The sequence below is a fragment of the Trachemys scripta genome, chromosome 1, assembly GCF_013100865.1.
Source record: "Trachemys scripta elegans isolate TJP31775 chromosome 1, CAS_Tse_1.0, whole genome shotgun sequence".
In the NCBI taxonomy this organism is placed as follows: Eukaryota; Metazoa; Chordata; order Testudines; family Emydidae; genus Trachemys; species Trachemys scripta.
The window spans coordinates 158,063,444-158,086,158 of record NC_048298.1 but is presented as its reverse complement, the minus strand read 5'-3'; the positions used below and the strand labels follow the sequence as shown (position 1 = coordinate 158,086,158).

At 43.4% G+C, this 22,715-nt stretch overlaps 1 long non-coding RNA gene across 1 annotated transcript in view; it reads right to left on the bottom strand.

Moving 5' to 3' along the window:
• Positions 1 to 22,715, bottom strand: part of LOC117887975 — a 52,566-nt gene that overhangs the window by 14,098 nt on the left and 15,753 nt on the right. Inside the window, exon 2 of the long non-coding RNA XR_004648237.1 lies at positions 21,369 to 21,481. This is a non-coding gene — a long non-coding RNA (uncharacterized LOC117887975). The remainder of the gene's footprint in view (positions 1 to 21,368; positions 21,482 to 22,715) is intronic.

Sequence of the window (22,715 nt, the reverse complement as noted above, 5' to 3'; positions counted from 1 at the left end):
CCCCCCCCCCCCCCCCCCCCAGATTGAGGTCTGCTGTGCTGTCCCTGAATAGAGCGGCCAACTCGGTCAAAATGCTGCTGAACTACGGTGTCACCCCAAGTCAACACAGAGCTACCAAAGTCTTGATTCGCCTACACATAGGTTCATGACTATGAATCCTAGCAATGTCCATCTCCTGTCATTTTTGCCATCCGCCAATCACCACAGCACTTAGTGGATCATCAAAGGCTGTGCGGTAATTCAGTTAAAGTCAACAAGCAGCTGTGCATCAACTTGCACACACTCTCAGCCAGCAAAATTTCCAATGGCAGGATAAAGTCAAGACTACTGAAGGACTTGCTGGCTGCAGGTTTGTTTTTGTAGTGACCATCTCTTAGCCTGGTAATAGGGCAACTGGTGTAACAAACCTAGTCTGCCCAGCCAGAGCCCAGTAGCCAGGGTGTTTCAGACTAGATCCCTGTAGGTCTTCATGGCTGCCATAGCCCGGAGAGAATAGCTCACCAAATAGAATTCATCCTAAAATTTCTCTACCTCTCACAAGTCCAACCCTCCTCCACATGGTGAGATGGTGGAAACTGGGTAAGTAGGGGATTGCCTTGTAGCACCCAGCACAATGGGTCTGTAAATTCTAACTGAGGCCTTCGGGCACTACTATATAAATTACAAATGAAGAAACCTCTGTTAATAGTAGAGCTGAACAAACAGCGGATTTTTTAGTTCAGAGGCTGAACAGAAAAATCCAAAAGAAAAAAGTCTTGCTCAATCTGAAATGAGTTTTTCATTAAAGTTTTAGGTATTTTTCATCTCGAATTTTAAATTTAGCTACATTTTGAAAAGTAACAGCATTTACTTTCAAAATGTTGAAACATTTTATGTTGAAATTGTTGAAACAAAATTGAAAAAAATAATTTACAACATGTTCAGTAGAGGCCTACCAGAGTTGAACAGCTAAAATCCCTGAAACTTCTGTCCTCACTGAGCATGCTGCATCCCTCACCGCTCCTGCTTGTGACTGTACTACGCACGCTCTATCCCCACAGAGCGACTGAGCTCCAGCACTGGGTTATGGGAACATACTAGGACTATAATGGCTGCTCTGGGCTGGGATGGGACTGGCCACCAGAACTGAGAGCAGGGAGCCTCTCTCTTCTGTGCTCTCAATGCTCCCACCTGTTGGGTCCAAGCAACAGGGAGGAAGAAACCATCAGACTCAAATGCAAAGGGGGCGAAAGCTGAAGCAGAAGGAAGGAAAAGGAGTAGCCTTGCGTGAGGAGCCTGGTGATACCCGTGAAGGGATGTGTATGAGAGAGAGAAACCATGCAACTGGCTGCATGCAAGGAGACTAGGACAAGGAGCCCACAGGAGAGAAGGGGACACTGGGATGGAGAGCTGGGGGAGCGGAGAAGGGATGCTTGTACTGGTTGGGTGAGGAGGCTAGAATCCAGTAAAGATTGGGGGGGGTAGGGGGGACTTTGACTTATTTGGCTTTGAAGGTAAACAGTGAGATTGGGCAAGGAGCTGGTGGGAGGTGGGAGACTGGAACTGGCTAGAAGTGGCGGCCAGGACTAGGATCCAGAGGGGCGATGGGAAACAGATCTGACAAGGACCTGAGTTGCAGAAGAGTCTTGGGACTGGCTAGGCAAAGAGACTACAACAAGGAAGTGGGGTAGTGGGGGAAGACTGATTGAATGAGGAGCCCAGGGAAGAAGATGAGAAGTGGAAGCTAGTGCTGGCAGAAGAAAGAGGCAGGTCAGATGAGAAGCTGGAGAGGAAACTGGGACTGGGTAGGCAAGGAGAGTAGTACTGGGATTAGAGGCCAAAGTAAGAACTGGGACTGGGTAGACAAAGAGATTGGGACTGGGACGGGTTGGAGGGGATGGGGCAGAAGGAATCAAGCTTAAGGGAATGGGCAGAGCTGACTGTGGCCTCTAAAGTCAGAAATGGAACCCAAGATTCTTGAATGTCACCACTTCTCTGGTGCCAGCAAATATCTGACTATCCATCCTGCACAGTGAAAGAGGCCTGGCCCTATGGAAAAATAGTAAGTCATCATGTAATTAAAGCTTGGATCATAATGCATATGCACAAAGGGGACTGAATTAAGGTTTCATGGGCAACCTGAATTCTGGCATTTCTTAACTTTGCAACTTTAATAATATTCTTGTAAGCTGAGGTGGGCAATTTTTTTTTTGGAAACAGTAAAAATTGCCAAAAATTAAATAAAATTTTCTGGACAGCAAAACAATTTGTGAATTTGGCTGAAAACCCTCCGGAAATGTCAAAACCTGATGTTCAACATTAAGTGTAAGGTATATAACTTGGCCATATTTGGATGAACTTTCATGAAAAATGGCAAAAGGCATACAAAGGACACCCCCCACTACGCCAAATTTCAAGCCCCTGCTCCAAAGGTAGCTGATGCTAGAGCTGTTCAAAAGAAAGGCTGCCAGAATTTTTAACATGGGTCCAAACAACATATTTTTTATTAGCCTGGTACTTGGAAATGGCTGAGCTGTTTTGGCTGAAATTTTAATAAAAATAATAAAGCATGAGGCAGATACCTGGCATGGAACATTTCAGCCTAAACAATTACAGTTTGGTGAAGTATAAACAGCTATAAACGGGGTCTTATAAAAGCAAGTGTCGGGTACCTCTAATATTAACAAGTGCAATATAGTGCAGTGAAACATTCAAAAAAAACCTCAGTTCAGTCTGAAAGTTTTGTACGAATGTTTACAGGAAGCGCAGAAATAAATTATCCTTGACAAGTGTCACTTGTCTATTTTCCTTGACGTTACCCTGGCACCATTCAGGCTCTTGCCCTTGTTTGCTGGGTTCGACGAAGCCATAATTTTTAGGGTGGATTTTGATTTTGTGCTCTGGAAAACGTCCAGTTCAACTTTCAACAGAAAAAAAAAAAAAAGTATTTTATTGGGAAGTTGGTGTTCCCAGCTCCCTCACAAAAGGCATGAAAGTGGCTCAAGGACAATGAAGCCAACACAGAATGAAATAATCCGAACACAAAGGGTTGAACTGGAGTTATGTCAATTTATCAGTGCCTCCAAGGTTACCTCTGTTCCAAGTAGAGGACAGGAACAGCCCTGATCTTGCTAGATCTTGAATAATCCAACAATGAGGCCTGAACTGGAGCAGTGACATGATTTTACACGTGTCTCCAGGGTAACCTTTGTTGCAACCAGAGCCCATGAGCGGTTCTGACAAAAAACCCCTCTAGGGATCATGAAATAAAGCCAAGTGGCTATGTCCTTTTTTCAGACCTCTGAATGAGGCATCGTTCCATTTAAACAAGGGTGAGCCACACTGACAATTATAAATTCATCATGAAGCATGAGAATCTAACAAAAGAGATCCAGAAAGATTACCTCTATTTAAACTGAGTGGAACTCCCTCTCACTGAAATTTAACTCAGTGAAGCAGTGCACTGCTTGTAATAATGACAATTATGCAGGAGCTTTTGTATAGTTTTTATTACCTCAGCAGTGCAAGGCCCCCAGCTCTATTCACAGTTTATGCATTAGGAATGTTCAGCTGATCTCGTGCTCTGTTTGGCTGAGCACTTCTTAGTGCTCTATCATAAAGCTAGACCAAGCAATACAAACATTCCTTTATGGGCATAAACTACCTGTTTTGAAAGTATTATGTAATAAGCTACAACAGGAAGAGTGTTACTGAGCTATGGGTACTCTCCATGGGTCCATTATGGAACATGTGACCAAGAACCCGCATACAGAAATGACCCAGGAATAAACATCCTGCTGTGGTTCATTGCTATTACATTATGGCCACACTCCATGCTAGTGTCTCTCTTCCACTCTCCCCCCACTTCATTCCTTTCTTTACACTACCCCATTAACTGGGAACAGCCTCCACATAGGCAATAAGCAATAGTTGAAGTGAGCTGTTTGCAAACAACCTAGAACCTGGAAACTACTTGTCCAAACTATTCATTGGGTAATAATGTATAATGATTATAGTAGGATCATGGGAATGAGTCACTAACCAGAGCAGAGCCCAAATTTTCATTGAATATTAATTTATAAATGTTGAGAAGTTATTCTTGTATACATTGTTTGTGAAAATACTTCGTCATATATCAGCATGAAAGGAGTTCCATAAAAGTACAAATAATAAAGTTCCTTTCTGATTCAACAAGGACCCAACATACAAGACCTGATTATGGATTTCAAACAAACCAAACAGAGGTGTTCAGATCTTGCATTACAAATTTAAGGGGCCAGTTGCAAAATTAAGATCAGGATTAAGGTTACAAATACCCCAAATTTCCAGACAGGCTGATTTCTATTTCAGTCAAGTTATTTACTCTACTGGGAAAATGCTATTTATGAAGCACAAGAAGTGAAAAAGGAAGTCCAAGTCATGCTGTCTGGAGAAGCCTCACTTCTTAACTCAGGACAGTCTGTAAAATTAGCATTCCATAACCCCACAAACCTGGAGTGCCTCCACGGAGCCACAGATTTTAACAAAAGATCACACAATTCAGCCATAACAATATGTTCATCTGGTTATTTAAAGTTACTTTCCTGTCCTTAAATGAACAATCCATCTGTTTTTCATTTCCTGACTGGGGGTGGGGAAAAACTACAAAGGTCTAGAAGCTACTGACCAAGGTAAACAGCGTGTTCTATATTTAGCAATAAAATAATAACAAAACATATAGAGAAGGAGAAGGGAAAAATACTCTCCAGGCTGGAGGAGGCACTGAGCCTTAAGAGCCAGAGAACAGATTATTTAGAGTGGTAGGGGATAGGAATGGGTAATTTACTTGCAGCTGTAATTCTTGTGAAGCTTCTGCACAAGGGTTCATATATTAAATTGAAACATTTCTCTTTGCTGCTTGCTGTAAGTGGTGAAAGTGCATAGTGAAGTGAGGGCAGCTCTAATCATAGGAGGCATCAAAATGAAAATATGTGATATTGATCAGTTTTATCCAAGGCAGAATTTGATTGTTTCTGCCATTCAATGTGACATTTTTGTGAAAACTGGCAAACCTGTGAAGTTTATACACATTGGCCTCAATCTGCTATTTGATGAAAACATTTGCCATTTGATTATTTCAAACAGTTTTGTCTCCCACAAAAGACTAGTTTCACATGCGAATTTGTCTCTCTCCCCTCCCCCCCCCCCCCCAAAAAATTCTAGGCGAGAACAAAAAAAGCCCCCCCCCCCCCCCCATTAAATTCTCCAGCATAAGGTTATTAATTGAATGGTCTGGAAATTAGACTTATCCAAATGTGAAGAGGCATCTACAGGTTTTACTAACTAGGAGAATATTAGAGTAATTCTCAAACACTCATGGCTCAGAATATAAGCTGATCAAATGATTCCCGCACATCACAACAGTATGGCGCAGTTGGGGGTATAATAGAGGTTTTACTCCTTCCTTTATTGGCCCCTTCTGGAGACAAGATACTGAGCTATATGGTGCACTGGTCTGGGATATTGGACTATGTGGACATGACCATGGCAGTTCTTAGGTAAGATTTCTCCTGCCTTTTCAATGAAGGCCAGTTCCAGGGTCATTTTTTTTGTCTTACTATTATTTTACTGCTGCATCTAGTAATAATTACATAGAACAACTGCTTTGGATAAACATTTTCTGTAAGTCATTCTGAACACCAGCCATTTCAAAAGCCAGACAGGAAAGCAGGCCTACCCTGCTAATAAATCTGTTTTTCCTTTTCAGAAAAGGAACTCAGATGCTGTGAATCATCACACTGTAAATTCTGTGGACCATAGCTAAAATGAAAACTGAAGTTATAAAAACTATCAAACAATACTGGACCTGACACTGCAAGGTGCTGGTCATCCTCTGACCATATTGAAATCAGTGGATTGGGCCCCTTCTAATCAAAATGAGGAGGGCTAAAAGGTACTTCCTCCTTTAATAGCAGATAGAATTAAAATACAAAATATATTATATTATTTTATTTGCTCTGAACATACTTTGTTTTAAGTAGCATGTTTCTGCTTCTCAGGACCCTATAATGATCTATCAATAAAAGTAAGACTGCTCTAAAGAGCCTTATTTTAAAGAACATTCACCTCTCATTGTAGCTGAGAACAGCAAGAAGCTTTTCTCTCACACAGGAATGTCTGATGTAAATCAGTTTGCAAAAGCCTTCGACTTTGTATGTTCCAGTATCCAATATCATTGGCAGAAGAGGTCAAAACACAAACTAAGAGTCCAGATGTCTTGGGGTTTTAAATGACTGCATAAGTGCTGACAAACCTCACTGGGCCATGAAAAAAATCTCTGTTTTTACTTCCTGACCACCATTCCTTCTTCTGCATTGTTAGGTGATTATTTTAAAAGCCAGATTATCCTCTGACGGGTTTTCCTTTTCTGAAACAAACATGCATAAAGCCACACAGAAGTAATCACACAGATTTATTACTATCGTTACTAAGTTATAGAATTCAGAACAAGGATCCTTAACATAATTCCTAGCAAGGTAATTTGTTACTACTTTGTCACTTTGAACATGTTGTGATTTAGCAGATTCCTTTAATATTGGATCAAGCTAATATTTAAACCCTAATCTTTTCTCCCCTTGCCTGTGCTTCTTGATTTCTCTCTTTCCCTTGTACTTATTAGCCTCATGACTGAGTACATTAATCTATTCACCATACAGTTACTTTATCTTCCTGTTTCTGTAATTTATACCATATACCATATTTAATCATTTAACCCTGTGAAGTATTTCGTATCTCATGTTGTATGAAATATGCTACACAAAGTAAATCTGTATTCTTTTCCCCTAGACCAGTGGTTCTCAAACTTTAGCAACCCGAGGACCCCTATTTTGATTTAAAAATTTTTGTGGATGCCCAAACCCTCTGCTCAGCCCCAGGTCCTGCTCCCACTTCACCCCTTCCCCCAAGGCCCCGCCCCACTCCACCTCTTCCCGCCCCTGCCTCTCTTTCCCCCCCCCCATCTTTTTCTTCCCCTGAGCACGCCCCATCCCCGCTTCTCCCCCTCCCTCCCAGTGCCTCCTGCATGCTGCTGAACAGGAGGTGCTGGGAGGGAGGGGGAGGAGTTGATCAGCAGGGCCCACAGACCCTCTGGAATACCCTCAGGGGTCCACAGACCCCAGTTTGAGAAACACTGCCTTAGACAATAAGACCAGTTGAATTAAAGGGATCAAAGAAAACCAATTTTGTGCAAACTTTATAGGTTCATGATTTGAAGGAAAGCAGCCCAGTCATTTGTCTTAAGTAGTACATTTTTAAGATACTCGCTTTCTGGTGCCCAAAGAATGACTGTGGGTAAAATTTTCAATTTTGCCTCAGTGACTTTCAAATGTCACTGAGGCACAAAGGAGCCTAAGTCCTATTGTTTGAGATACATAAAGCTCCGTGAGACAGATGCTTTCCAAAATTATCTTCTGAAGATCTAAGATGAATGGAGTGCAAGATGGAAATTTTCCTATCAAATCAGGCAAATTCAAGTAACAGCAATATTAGCAGGTTTCAGAGTAGCAGCCGTGTTAGTCTGTATCCGCAAAAAGAAAGCTCTCTAACACCACATTCTACAGGCCATTATCCTCTGATCCCACTGAGGATTACCTAAAGAAACTACACCATCTGCTAAAAAAACTCCCTGACAAAGCACAGGAAGAAATCTGTACAGACACATGCCTAGAACCCTGACCAGGGATATTCTATTTGCTACCCAAGATCCATAAACCTGGAAATCCTGGATGCCCCATCATCTCAGGCATTGGCACCCTAACATCAGGCTTGTCTGGTTATGTGGACTCTCTCCTCAGACCCTACGCTACCAGCACTCCCAGCTATCTTCGAGACACCACTGACTTCCTGAGGAAACTACAATCCATCGGTGATCTTCCAGAAAACACCATCCTGGCCACTATGGAAGTAGAAGCCCTCTACACCAATATTCCACACAAAGATGGACTACAAGCTATCAGGAACAGTATCCCCGATAATGTCACAGCTAACCTGGTGGCTGAACTTTGTGATTTTGTCCTCACCCACAACTATTTCACATTTGGGGACAATATATTCCTTCAAGTCAGCGGCACTGCTATGGGTACCCGCATGGCCCCACAATATGCCAACATTTTAATGGCTGACTTAGAACAACGCTTCCTTAGCTCTCATCCCCTAACGCCCCTACTCTACTTGTGCTACATTGATGACATCTTCATCATCTGGACCCATGGAAAAGAAGCCCTTGAGGAATTTCACCATGATTTCAATAATTTCCATCCCACCATCAACCTCAGCCTAGATCAATCCACACAAGCGGTCCATTTCCTGGACACTACTGTGCTAATAAGCGACGGTCACAAATACCACCCTATACTGGAAACCTACTGACCACTACACTTACCTACATGCCTCCAGCTTCCATCCAGGACACACCACACGATCCATTGTCTACAGCCAAGCTCTAAGATATAACCGCATTTGCTCCAATCCCTCGGATAGAGACAAGCACCTACAAGATCTCTATCAAGCATTCTTAAAACTACAATACCCACCTGCTGAAGTGAAAAAACAGATTGACAGAGCCAGACGAGTACCCAGAAGTCACCTCCTACAAGACAGGCCCAACAAAGAAAATAACAGAACACCACTAGCTGTCACCTTCAGCCCCCAACTAAAACCTCTCCAGCGCATCATCAGAGATCTACAACCTATCCTGAAAGATGATCCTTTACTCTCACAGATCTTGGGAGACAGACCTGTCCTCACTTACAGACAACCCCCCAACCTAAAGCAAATACTCACCAGCAACCACACATCACTGAACAAAACCACTGACCCAGGAACCTATCCTTGTAACAAAGCCCGATGCCAACTCTGTCCACATATCTATTCAAGTGACATCATCATAGGACCTAATCACATCAGCCATACCATCAGGGGCTCATTCACCTGCACATCTACCAATGTGATATATCCCATCATGTGCCAGCAATGCCCCTCTGCCATGTACATTGGCCAAACCGGACAGTCTCTACGCAAAAGAATTAATGGACACAAATCTGACATCAGGAATCATAATACTCAAAAACCAGTGGGAGAACACTTTAACCTGTCTGGTCATCCAATGACAGACCTGCGGGTGGCTATATTACAACAGAAAAACTTCAAAAACAGACTCCAACGAGAGACTGCTGACCTGGAACTGATATGCAAACTAGACACAATCAACTCAGGATTGAATAAGGACTGGGAATGGCTGAGCCATTACAAACATTGAATCTATCTCCCCTTGTAAGTATTCTCACACTTCTTATCAAACTGTCTGTACTGGGCTATCTTGATTATCACTTCAAAAGTTCCCCCCCCCCCTTACTTAATTGGCCTCTCAGAGTTGGTAAGACAACTCCCACCTCTTTATGCTCTCTGTATGTGTGTATATATATCTCCTCAATATTTATTCCACTCTATATGCATCCGAAGAAGTGGGCTGTAGTCCACGAAAGCTTATGCTCTAATAAATTTGTTAGTCTCTAAGGTGCCACAAGTATTCCTGTTCTTTTAACAATATTAGCAATTAGAGATGGCTGGCCTTAAGTTTGTCAAATGAGTCGTTAGTCTCCATCTCTTTCCTAATAGAAAAGTGCCCATATCCTGAAAACTGACAGTTTGCAGCACTTTATGACACTTTTAGTGCACAGCGGCAAGGTCCACACAGTGATTAGTGCACTCTAGGTTTACACCCCAGCTTGTCACACACATTGAATCTCCATGTAGACCATCCCTAAGAAAGATAGTTAGATTAAATATTCTCCTCAGGTCTTTCTACCTCAGGACTAGAGCTGGCAGATTTTTTTTTCAGCAAAAAGTAAATTAACTGAACAATGAATTTTCCAGGGAACCAGAAATATTTGCCAAACCAAAAAACTGTTATTTGCTCAGTCCTGCTTGAGATGGCTTAGCACTCACACAAGATCTCCTTTCCCCAGAAAGTCTCTCCCATCTCCCTCATAACCAGGTGAGGTAATGTTCTATCTGCCCCAATGAATCAACAAAATCCACTTAATCCTTTCCAAGCAGAATCAACAGCTAATCACAAGATGAACTATGTCAAAAAAACACTGCCAGCCTATTATAAACGGATAAATAAATAATAATAAACTATGAGGGCATTAGGTAAGACTGAGATGGAGATTATAATTACCTGGGGACACTAATTACTCCATGATGCATGAATGTGTTTTCCGGTCACAATGTTTTCTTTCTTGTTAACCACCTCATACAACACTACTCGAAGATCATGACTTCCTTTAGAATCCATTACCACCCAGGGTTTCAGAAATGGAGCAGTCTAAAATAATGGCACTTTAAAGCTAGTCTCCTATGGGGTTGTTATAATTTGTTCCTGAAATGATCTATTAAGTTACATGCGTCATCACCAACCCTGAAATTAACAAAGAAGCCTTTAAAGCAGTTATGCCTGGTTATGTAACGGTTTACTCACACAAAGCCCCAAAAGTAGAATTCATCCTGAAATGTCCATCATATGGGGCTAAACAAAGCAACTACTTTCATGGTTAGTGGCATTTTTCTTATATGGAAAGACGCTTCAAGTAGTGCTCACTCTCCAAGAACAGAGAGCATCCCCAAGGGGTAAGTGAGGAAGAAATCAAGCTGAACACTGTCATACTATAGCAGGAAAGAATTAAAGTATATAATTATCTGCCTAACTGTACAATTTGTTCCTTAAATGTAGCAAACCTTCTTCCTGCACTATCTGGGCGGGGGGAGGAGGGAGAGAGAGAGAGATAGATCCATCTGCCTAGATTATACATTCCATCCAAGATTCAGCATGAGATATATTATGCTCTTGTACATCAGACATTTCCAAAACACTGTGAAAGCTGTACAAATACCCAAAAGGCTTGGGGCAGGGTAAAGTTTCATTTTATTGGCAAATACTCTGAGGCTGAGTTTTCATCCTAGGGTCAGAACAGGGCAGGATCCAGCTGCATCACCCAAAGTATAATTACTATGGGCTATTAAAAGGTTTAAGCTTGATTAAGAATCCTGTTTGGTTGGAATTTCAAATATTTAACCTGCAATTTTCAAAGCACTGCACAAGCACCGAGCCAACATTACAGGAAGTTAAGCGACTAAAATCCATGCACAATGCTGAACCTGTATCTCTCCCTGTCTCCACTCTTAAAAAGTTCCACTTGACTGATTATTAGGGTTCACTACCTCCCATCCCAAGAAGTAATGCTGTAAACAAGGAGTTCTCTCATACCTTAGCTCTTGTGAGAATTTAAGAGCTGTCGATTCCTTGAGGCTGAATGAGAGGTGGAGGGCCAAATTCCAGTTGCAGGACCATAATCCAGTGCGGCCAGCTGGAGATCCAGAGCTGTGCTGCAGGATCCGAGAGGGTTCAGCTAAAGATCCAACACCAAAATCCGGGGCTAAGAGATGCAGAGCTGGGGAAGTTCAGCCAGAGATGTAGCATTAAAAGGCAGGTGTTATGCTACAAGGTGTTAATGGCTGCCATCAAGTGTGTCTATGGGCAATCATTAAAGCTGATGAGTGTGCTAGCTCTGACCCTAAGTACCCCTGCATTCGCTCCTTACACACACTGTTGTAATAATCTTTGTACAAAATATGCCTCGTGAAGTATCATTTGAAAAATCATAACTTGCTGATCATGATGTATATATTAATAGTGTGACAAAGTTCTGTCCTTGACTCCATGGGTCCTGTGTTTCCTGACGGATTTTGCTAGCCTCAGAAAGAAGAACAGGAGTACTTGTGGCACCTTAGAGACTAACAAATTTATTAGAGCATAAGCTTTCGTGGACTACAGCCCACTTCTTCGGATGCATCCAAGTACTCCTGTTCTTCTTTTTGCGGATACAGACTAACACGGCTGCTACTCTGAAAGCTAGCCTCAGAGGCTCACTGTGACCCTCCACGTAGCCCTTCTCTCTCACAGTCTACTGAGCCATTTTCATCATAAGCCAGAAAGGGAGGTGAGGAGAAACAACCCTCCCTCGCACAGTCTCTGTTGTCTCCCAGTATCAGTGATTAATCAGAGAGGGGAGGGGGGGAGCCTGGGCCCACCCTCTACTCCGGGATCCAGCCCAGGGATCCTAAAATTAGCATCTATGGAAGCTGACTTTTTGGAAATAGGACGTGTACAATTCCCTGGGCTACTTCCCCCCAGCAGCCCCCACTCAATATCTTCTTCACAATTACCTCAGGGCCTCCTTCCTTGCACCTGATATGGATTCATACTACTTCGTTCCTCCAACAGCACAGCTCTGTCCTATGGCTCCTGACACCCACACCGCACTCACTAACTGGGAGGCTTTTAACTAGTTCCAACCAGTCCTTGATTGGCTTCAGGTGTCCCAATCAATCTAGCTGTCTCTCCTGCATTCTAGAAGGATCTTAATTGGCCCCAGGTGTCTTGATTAACCTGGAGCAACTGCCATTTGGTTACCATGGCACCAGGGATTTGTTTAGCCTGGGGCTAACATACCTGTTCCTCACTACTTTACTGTAGCCATCTGGCCTTGTCCCATCACAATGGTTATAGATATAAGCTGGAATTGTGACCAAAATGTGTTTAAACCAGGCATGTCAGGGAGAGTTGGTAAGCAGGTCTGCCTTAGACAAAGGAATGTGTATTTGATTCTCTGTCCAGCCCAGTCTTCAGGCAAAGACAAGGAAGGTCCATTTTTATGTATTATGTAAACAAAGATATTAAGCTATCAAGGGGAAAGAACTCGGGCCAACTGTACGCTCTGGCAATCAAGCCCTTCCTCTGTCTCCTCCGTAGGAGGTTGACAGAGTTGGTGCTGCGGGAGCCGGAGCTGCAGCTGGTCCTGTCGGCGTACGCCGACAACATGCTCCTCGTGGTCCAGGACCCGGGCGACTTGGTGTGGGTGGAGGCTTGCCAGACCATCTATTCGGCAGCCTCCTCTGCCCGGGTCAACTGGGTCAAGAGCTCTGGCCTGGTGGTAGGGGACGGGTGGCAGGCGAGCTCCCTTCCACCCATGCTTCAGGCCATCTGGTGGAGCGCGGGTCCGCTGCTCTATCTCGGCATTTACCTTTCTGCCACGCATCTGTCTCCGCCAGAGAACTGGCTAGGTTTAGAGGGCAGGGTGTCTGAGCGGCTCCGGAAATGGACAGGACTGCTCCGGTGTCTCTCCCTTCGAGGGAGAGCACTGGTGCTCAATCAACTAGTCCTGTCCATGCTCTGGTACTGGCTCAACACCCTGGTCCCGGCCCCGGGTTTCCTGGCCAATCTCCGGACGTCGATTCTGGAGTTCTTCCATCTTCTGCCTCCAGGCCCTGCAGAGACTCCTTGGTAGTCCGGCGTGGAGCGTATTGGCGCACGCCTTCCTGCGCCGCTTCTGAGGGCTCCAATATGACCGGCAGCTCCTTTGTCTCCATCCAAGAGGTCTTCCACGAGACCTCTTTGGGCTGCCGGTCTTCTACCAGGACCTCCTCCGGACCTGGAAACTGTTCTCAGTGACCAGGTCCGTGGCAGCCACCGTGGGGGCAGATCTCCTCGCAGAGCCCCTGCTACACAACCCCCAGCTCCGTGTGCAGGTGGCGGAGTCCCCCAGGGTGCGCCAGAGGTTGGTCCTGGCAGAAGTCACCAAAGTCGGAGACCTCCTGGACTACGACCGGGGAGACTGGCTGGATCCCCTGATGCTCGCTCGGCGCATGGGGCTTTCCAGACCTCGTACTCCCCGGCGCGTCCTTCAGGAGGTGAGGGCCGCTTTGCCGCCCGCTGCTCGGGACTATCGCGACCGGGTCCTGCGAGAGGGCATGCCCTGCCCACCCTCCACTCCAAGCCCTCCAGACTTTTTCATCAGGCCCCTGCCCCATGGACCCAACTGGCCCTCTCCCCGTCCCTTCACCATGAGCCAGCTGCACAATCTGCAGCCGGTTCTGTTCCGGACCGCACCAAGGAAACATCTATACACGCTCGTGCTCCATGTTCTTCATGTCCTCACCCTCGCGTCCCACCCAGATACGAAGTGGCAGGTCCGTCTGCCACCTCTAGAGGGTGAGAAGCCCCAGTGGGCCAGCCTTTATTCTATTCTGATCCCGAAGCCCACCGGGTACATCAGTTGGCGGCTCCTTCACGGAGCCATGAGCACGGGCATGTACTTGGCGCGGTTTACCCCTATCTCAGACACCTGCTCCTTCTGCGGCGTGAGGGAGACCCTGGCGCATGTTTACCTGGAGCCCCTATTCCGGCTCCTCACAGATATTTTGTTAAGATTTTGGTTGCACTTTTCTCCTCACCTTTTTATTTATGCACTCCCTATCCGTCACCCCACAAAGTCACGGGACCTCCTGGTCAACCTCCTCCTGGCCCTAGTGAAACTGGCCATCTATAAAACCAGAGTGAGGAGGTTGGCCGATGGAGTCTCCTGTGACTGTGGGGACTATTTCAGGTCCTCCGTTCATTCACGTATCCGGGCAGAGTTCCTCTGGGCGGCATCCACTGGCTCCCTTGATGCCTTCGAGGAGCAGTGGGCGCTGTCCGGGGTTCTCTGCTCGGTGTCCCCGTCTGGTTCGCTTTGTTTGACCCTTTGACCTCACTCCTGTCTCTGTTCTTTTATTAGTTGTCCCCCATAATTTTTGGTCTCCAGGTCCTGTGGACCCCCCCTTAGGCTGGGGGGATCCTTTAGCAGGGGGCAGGATTCACCCGCCCACTTCCTGGATCCCAATAGGATCAAGGGGAAAGAAAAGGCATGGAGCTTCCTTCACCACCGGACTCCATGTCACCTTCCTCACAGCTTGAATAAACTTTACGTTGAGGGTAAACTTGAGAAGAATCCATTCAAAAGTTCACTGGACTATAAAAGAAAGGGGCAGAAAACCCCAACTTATCTCTCTCACCAAATACAAAAAAAATCGATACTTTGGGCTCCTGAAGGAGATCCTGATTCAAGGGAAGGTAAGCCATTTTGCTGGAAGACTGTGAGGATAAATGGTATCTTGAACAAAGGCTGTATGTTGCTAGTTTAAGTTTTAATTGCTAGAAGGCGTTTCAATTTAATTTGCTAATAACCGTTCCTAACTTTATCTCTTATACTTGAACTCACTTAAAATCCTACTTTCTTTGGTTAATAAACCTGTTTCAACTTTCAGCAAACAGTGCTGTGTTTGAATTAAAGTGAAGGTTAACTCCAGTGAATGTGGCAAGTTGTTGGGTTTTGTCTCTTTAAAGGTGCAAACAGACTGTATTATTTCTCTGAACGTTGCAGAAGAGGGCTGGACATTACAGAGCAGACAGGTTTGGGAAGGTTCACGACTGGGAGGTGGGTGTTGAGGTCACCTGCTAACATTAACCAAGTCTGGGAAAGATAAGAGTGTGTCTGTGATAACTGCTGGATTTAAAGGGATTGAGTCAGAGCTGTACAGAATACAGAACATGGAGTGCATGCTGGTTGCTGGCTCTGTGTGTGTGTGTGTGTGTGTGTGTGTGTGTGTGTGTGTGTGTGTGTGTGTGTGTGTGTGTCCCAAGTAGGGAGCCAGAGGCAGCAGAAGCATTTTGAGGCACTCAGGGTTATAATACAAGCAGTGACACAACCTCTTACTGGTCTGAATCGCACCCTGAAGTGCGACACTAACCATCTTCACTCAGACTAAATGAAAGAAATAGTTAAGTTCCTTTATGGAGTAAGATAGCTGGAGACAACCGAGACCACCATCCAAGGCACTGAACTGCATGCTAGGCCAATCAGTAGCTAAGCCACGTGGGCTGGGGGGTTTCCCTGGGGACTAGGGCTGCAAGTTTTGGTTGGACGTATTCCTGGACTTTTCATCACATGACAATCATTCATTAAAGATTAATCTTTAATTCATGGGGACTCCAGGACAGTCCTGGAGGGTTGGCAAACCTCCAGGGACTGATTGTAAATGGAGGTGCTGGGACACTGATTTGGCTGTAGATGAATGTGAAAACAAATAGAAAGCAAGAGAAAGCTAGCAAAGAAGGCAGAGGAGGAGTCATGAGCATGGCCCTGAGCGGGAGCAGAGACAGAACTCCTCAGGGCACATGACTAGCTGGAAAAGCAGGCTTGGAAACTGTAAGCAAGGCAGAAGGAAATTGCCTGATGTTTGTTCCTACTATTTTCAGGGAAACAGGACTTTGTATACATTCTTAGTAAATAAACAGGATTGCACCAAAGAAATACCTACAAAGCTAAATCAAAATGCGGAAGAGGAGAGACAATAAAATGCACTGCTGTAAGGAAGGGATTACTTCCTATTCCCAACAGGGCAGCAGATAATCAAATGAAAAATAATTCATTTTTACATATTATTAAACAAAACAAATTGGAAATTTGTCTCCCTCCACTCCCCCCAGTGTCACTGTGGCAGGAACTGTTAAGAGGAGGTGGAAGAGGAAAATATTTGTCTTTATATCCCAAGCACATGCAACAATTGCTGCCAAACCCTTCTATTCATAGTCCTATATTAAACATTAGAACATCATCTTTATGTTAAGGGGAAAATATCTCCACTCTGTGGGTACCACTAATGTCTAAAGGGACACTGCCAAGGTTGACATACTTCAGATATGCACAATCTGGCCCACAAAATCAGTAGAGTGTAAAGGGACCTGTACTCTATCTAGTCCATCCTTCATTTATTATTAGACATTATTCATACTGCAGTACTGAATCACTTCAGGTAGGTGGGGCCCCATTGTGCTAGGTGCTGCACACCTACAAAGTAAAAGACAGCCCCTGCTCCGAAGAGCTCACAGTCCTGTTGAATAACACTTTCAACTTATGATTTAATATAAATGTCACTCTCTAGAGAAAGTAAATCACTTGGTATAGTCGGGATTCCATCACATATTGTAGTGCGGGAAATTATAGAATGTCTATAAGTTAATTGTGATATTTTCAAAAATGAAAGCATCTAGTTGGGTTTGAATTCATTTGTCGGATCATATATTTAGTCATTTGCAAATATTTGCACAGCTGCCAGATATTGATGGAAATGTTTGGGCATCCCAAAAGGTTAACAAATCTTAGCATAAGATTCTTAAAGTGTATTTTTCACTATCCTCTAATGTTCTTTTTAAAGTATTTCAATAATAGAGTTAGGGAATAGAAATTCCAGAACACAAATACCAAGCAGTTAAAAGAGAGGCCTTTTCAAACTATCCAAAGGATAAAAATTATTCATCCAAATGATTAAACAACAAGTACATCTGAAGATAATGAAGACGAGTTTGCAATAATTTGCTAACCAAAACAGGGCTAACTTCATAATAAACATTATTTGTGATGACGAGCTGTAAGAGCACTCAAAAGAGATGACCTTTTTCGTATGATAATTTGCTAGCTATTGCTGCAGCTCTGCATAATTATTCCATTATTTCTCTGCATCACATTCCCAAGTTATACAGAGACATTGCCTAATATGTAAATATAAATTGCTGCTTTTCTTACTGTCTCTTCCTTTTCCAAACCACATACATCTCCTGTACGCAGCATATTATTAAACCTTCTAGGAAGGCAAAAGTTAATAACTAGTTTCTCTATAGGAATACATTTTATTGTACCAGGGGATTTATTATCTGAAGTCAGACAGGCTGCAAAGTTGCTGATGAGAAATAACCCTTCTGTTATAGTAAACTGTTTAGCCAACAGTTAGGTACATGTGACTATAGATTTGAAATATCTTGCACAAAAACTAAATAGTTTTCAAATTAAAAGCTCTATTGGGCTAAAGCCTGCTTTAAATCCCATTAGAGTCAATGGTAAAACTGCCATTAATCTTTGTCATGATTCTCTCAGAATTGATGTTTAAAACCATTTTGTTCCTATCTGTGCTTACTATTTAAAAATACCCCCCCCCAATTATAAACATTTCTCCTTTTAAAAAGACGACTAATAGGTAATGTAATACTAAGCCTTCACTCCAGCAGTTTAAATGCATCATAGGACACTAATGACTTTCAGTTGTTACCACCAGATGGCTGGCCATTATGAAATGACTTCGTTGTTTCAGTCCTAGTGGACACTTCAGTGATCACTACCTTAACTAGCAGGCTCAGCAGAGAAGGCAGGGATTCAATTGGCCATGAAAAGACAATTGCACTCACTCCTAGAGCAAGTCCTTGCAGGCCACAGTTGAGGCACACTGGTGGGACATTTTGGAGCAAGCGCATTCTGTGTGTGTTTGGGAATCAGTGGAGGATTTCAGTCTTTGCTGCTGGAAAAAACAGTTCTAGACAGATTTTACATTAATCATTTTTAAAAGCTTTAATGAAATCTCACTAGCTAGCCAAGTGTTCAAAGGAATGGGAAAAAAAAAAAAAAAGAGGTTTATGTGTCACCCAATTTTGATATGAACTCTAGTCCTATGTGCTGAGAGAAGTGCCATTATACAATACAGTACTTGAAAAAGTGTCAAAACAAAAACCCAACACAATTTTTAGAGGCCAATGGTAAGCCCCTGGAGAGGAAAAAAAGGAAAGACTTATGCTTTAGCGTCTTTGTTTTGTTCCAAATTTATGGCTAAGTGGACAATGTGACAGACTGACATCATCCTGGACAAACCTTACGGAATTAAAGTTTACTGAATTAGGATTAATACCTTTTGGGGTCCATTGTATTAAAAATGCAACTGTGTATGGATTATTGTGAAATTGTATGTAGCTCCTCTAGGAAGAGGGAGATGCTAATGTAATTCCTCTGGTTACCAGCCCTTGGAAGCCACCCTACCTATCAACAACAAAGCCCGATGCCAACTCTGTCCACATATCTATTCAACTGACATCATCATAGGATCTAATCACATCAGCCATGCCATCAGGGGCTCGTTCACCTGCACATCTACCAATGTGATATATGCCATCATGTGCCAGCAATGCCCCTCTGCCATGTACATTGCCATGTACATGACAGTCTCTACGCAAAAGAATTAATGGACACAAATCTGACATCAGGAATCATAACATTCAAAAACCAGTAGGAGAACACTTCAACCTTTCTGGCCACTCAATAACAGACCTGTGAGTGGCAATTTTGCAACAGAAACGCTTCAAAAACAGACTCCAACAAGAAACTGCTGAGCTTGAATTGATATGCAAACTAGATACAATCAACTTAGGCTTGAATAGAGACTGGGAATGGCTGAGCCATTACAAACATTGAATCTATCTCCCCATGTAAGTATTCTCATACTTCTTATCAAACTGTCTGTACTGGGCTATCTTGATTATCACTTCAAAAGTTTTTTTCTCTTACTTAATTGACCTCTCAGAGTTGGTAAGACAACTCCCACCTTTTCATGCTCTCTGTACGTGTATATATCTCCTCAATATATGTTCCATTCTATGCATCTGAAGAAGTGGACTGTAGCCCACGAAAGCTTATGCTCAAATAAATTTGTTAGTCTCTAAGGTGCCACAAGTACTCCTGTTCTTTTTACCCTCTGGAAAGTTTTGCATACACTACTTCAAATGGGATTCTCTAGGGACCAAAAGACAAAAAGGATTTTTTGAATGAATAGCCTGGTTTGAAACAGGCTCATTCTTCTTCCTGGTCCAGCAAATGGACAGGACCCTTGGTTCACGGAGGGTCATAGTCCTTAGGGAAGCATTGGAAGGACTGGGCATACTGAGGCCCCATAAGAATGGGCACTTGTTCTGAGTTGAAGCTGTGATGAACTTGAAACCACAAGGCAGCCTCTTGGGTGAAGTTTTGAAGGATTGCTCCTGATTAGGGTTGGAAGAGACCTCAGGAGGTCATCTAGTCCAACCCCCTGCTCAAAGAGCTAAAGAGAAAGTAAGCAGGCCTGCTTAGGCAGAGTTGCTTGCTGGGATATTACAGTGTACTCAGAGGACTGTGCATCCTGGAAGTACTCCGGTCAGAAGGGCGTGAGACATGTCTCCACTCAAGAGAGGTGACAGCCAGGTGAGACTGAAGCCCAGAAGCCTTTGCTGGACCATACAGGGGGAGTACAGGTGCATATACCATCAACCCTGATGCACAGAAACATCATGTTGTGCTCAGCTAGACTAAAATGAGATCCACACTGAAGGCTAAATCCTAGATTTCTTCCTATGTGAGTTTCCTTGAGCACAGACTGTGTGTAATAGGACTACACGTCTCCAAGGTTTGGCCTTGGATTTAATTTGTATGACATGGCTTGTCGATGGTTTGTGTGCTGCAGTGTCTACCCATGTCTAGAGGGTGAATTATTAAGCAAGCAGGGTCACGGATTAGTTGGTTTGTTTCCATGAATTGTGTCTCCCTTATTTTTTGAAGCGATTGGCACCGCTCATAACTTTGCAATGATTCTGTCGATCCAGCAGAGCAACTATACCACCACCTGTAAGAATTGTAGTGCACAGCCATGAAAGTCAGTCTAGAAAAATGTGTACCTATAAAGAAGCAACAGAAAGTTTCACTTTGCATTTCAGTGAAAGCTTGATGGCATCCACTAGACTTCAGCTGGCTTTGTTTGCATGTATCAACCTGAAACAAATCAAATCAAATTTGGCATGGTTTGGGGTTTCTTTGTGCAATGCTCACACCGCTCAAATGACCATATTGAATCCAAGAAAAGAGTTAGAGATCTTGCCAGCAATGATCTGAGTTTCACAACTGCATAGATGTAAATTGTCCATGTTAGGACAATAACAAAACCGACCACTGGAATTGTTTCTTGATAAGAGAGAGAGATTTTACAAGCCAACCCAGAGTCAGCACATACTTGTGTACTTATTTTTGCATGCACAGTTGTTGCCATTTCATTCAGAAATGGTTTAAAATAGGGAAGCACTGTGGTCTAGTCCAGGGGTAGGCAACATATGGCATGCGCCCCGAAGGTGACACGTGAGCTGATTTTCAGTGGCACTCGCACTGCCCAGGTCCTGGCCACCGGTCCAGGGGGCTTGGTATTTTAATTTAATTTTAAATGAAGTTTCTTAAACATTTTAAAAACCTTATTTACTTTACATACAATAGTTTAATTATATATTATAGACTTATAGAAAGAGATCTTCTAAAAATGTTAAAATGTTTTACTGGCACGCAAAACCTTAAATTAGAGTGAATAAATGAAGACTCGGCACACCACTTCTGAAAGGTTGCTGACCCCTGGTCTAGTCAATAGGTTACTCTCCCTCTGACCTTTGTCTGTTTAGAGCAGGGTCTCCTACAATTTATTTGGATAAACCTAGCACTAGGCATTACTGTTACACAAATAATACTTATTTTCATGCACCAATTCCTAATGTGCACATGCAGGCCTGATAAATACTTGTGCCAAAGCAGACACATTTTAAATGTACAAAGACATCAGGTCTCACTATAAAAAAATCTTACCTGCTGAATTAAACAGTAGACAAAGGGCTTGGCATTGGTCTCCTTGGACTGTAAGCTGTAGGCACAATCAGGAAGCTAGACATTTAAGTGACCTCATCTGAGGGTTAAAAGACCTGCAAATGCAAAAATGCCCCAACAGTTATTCACACCTATAATATTGTGTCCACAAATAGCTGAGCTACCAGGTAATGCTGGACTGAAAGTTAGACCTAAAGTATCTGAGGGAATTTATCAAAAATGGCTTGGCTCTGTATGAAGACTGACAGTTAAACACTCATTTTCAGGATTGTTTTCATCCAAGAATTATTTGATTCATGGGTTAAGGAAAGGTACCAGCACATCACTCAGTTGGCCTCCATTATGAAGGACTTCTCACATCCTAGACCTATATTAATCTCTGCTCAATAGAACCCTAGTGTTTTCAACTATGAACATTTAATTACGGGGTGGGGTGTGTGAAAGAAAGCTGTATTTATGCCTCGACATGCTAAAGAAACTTGTGTGTTCATGTGTCTCCATCTGTCCATTCCTCCTACTGCAGCTTTGTCCTCATCCGAGCTGCAGCACTGAGTCTTTCCTCACGCTCCCTAACTCAAACATTGGACAAGGGTAATCACATTTCATGCTTCATGGTGTAATCCGATCAACAGAGGGGTTAGTAAAGAAACTCTTTCCCCTCTTCCACATGTACAACATCAAGCGATGGGACGGATTCATTATAGGATTTTTTCCACTATTCTCTAAAGATTTGGCTGTTAACCACCCCTGGAGGCAGGACTCTGGACTTAAACTCACGTCTAATGTGGTTCAGCAAAGCCTATGTTACTTTATTTCCCCTAGGTTTAAGCTGACACAAAAGTACAAACCAATAGGACAGTTACATTGCCTTGCCTTAAGCTGAACTTGCTCAGCCAGAAGCATATTTAAACTAATAGTTCAGTTCTTTAAAATAGTGTCTGCTGTTTTTTTGAAAATTAATGACTTCTTGTCACAGATCTAGTTGTGCTCCCCGTCTTGGGCTCTCACCAGACTGCTGTGAAGGGATCCAAACACTGAATCCCCCAGGAGCTTTAAGCATTCAGTCTGAACAGAGTCCAGACACTGCATGTGGCTTGAACTGGTGAAAATGGCAGAAGACACCACATAGATCTTTTATCCTGGCCTTTTATAACCTTCTGGTCCCTCTGTCATGTGATTCACAGATCAACCTCTGCAGGTGATCCCAGACCCCCAGCAGATGACACCATTGCTATGTGACCTCTTCCTTGCCAAACCAGTTCCTCCAGGTGGGAGCCAACCTATTCCCTAGGATGTTTGTATTTGAATGGAAGACCATTGAGATTTAAT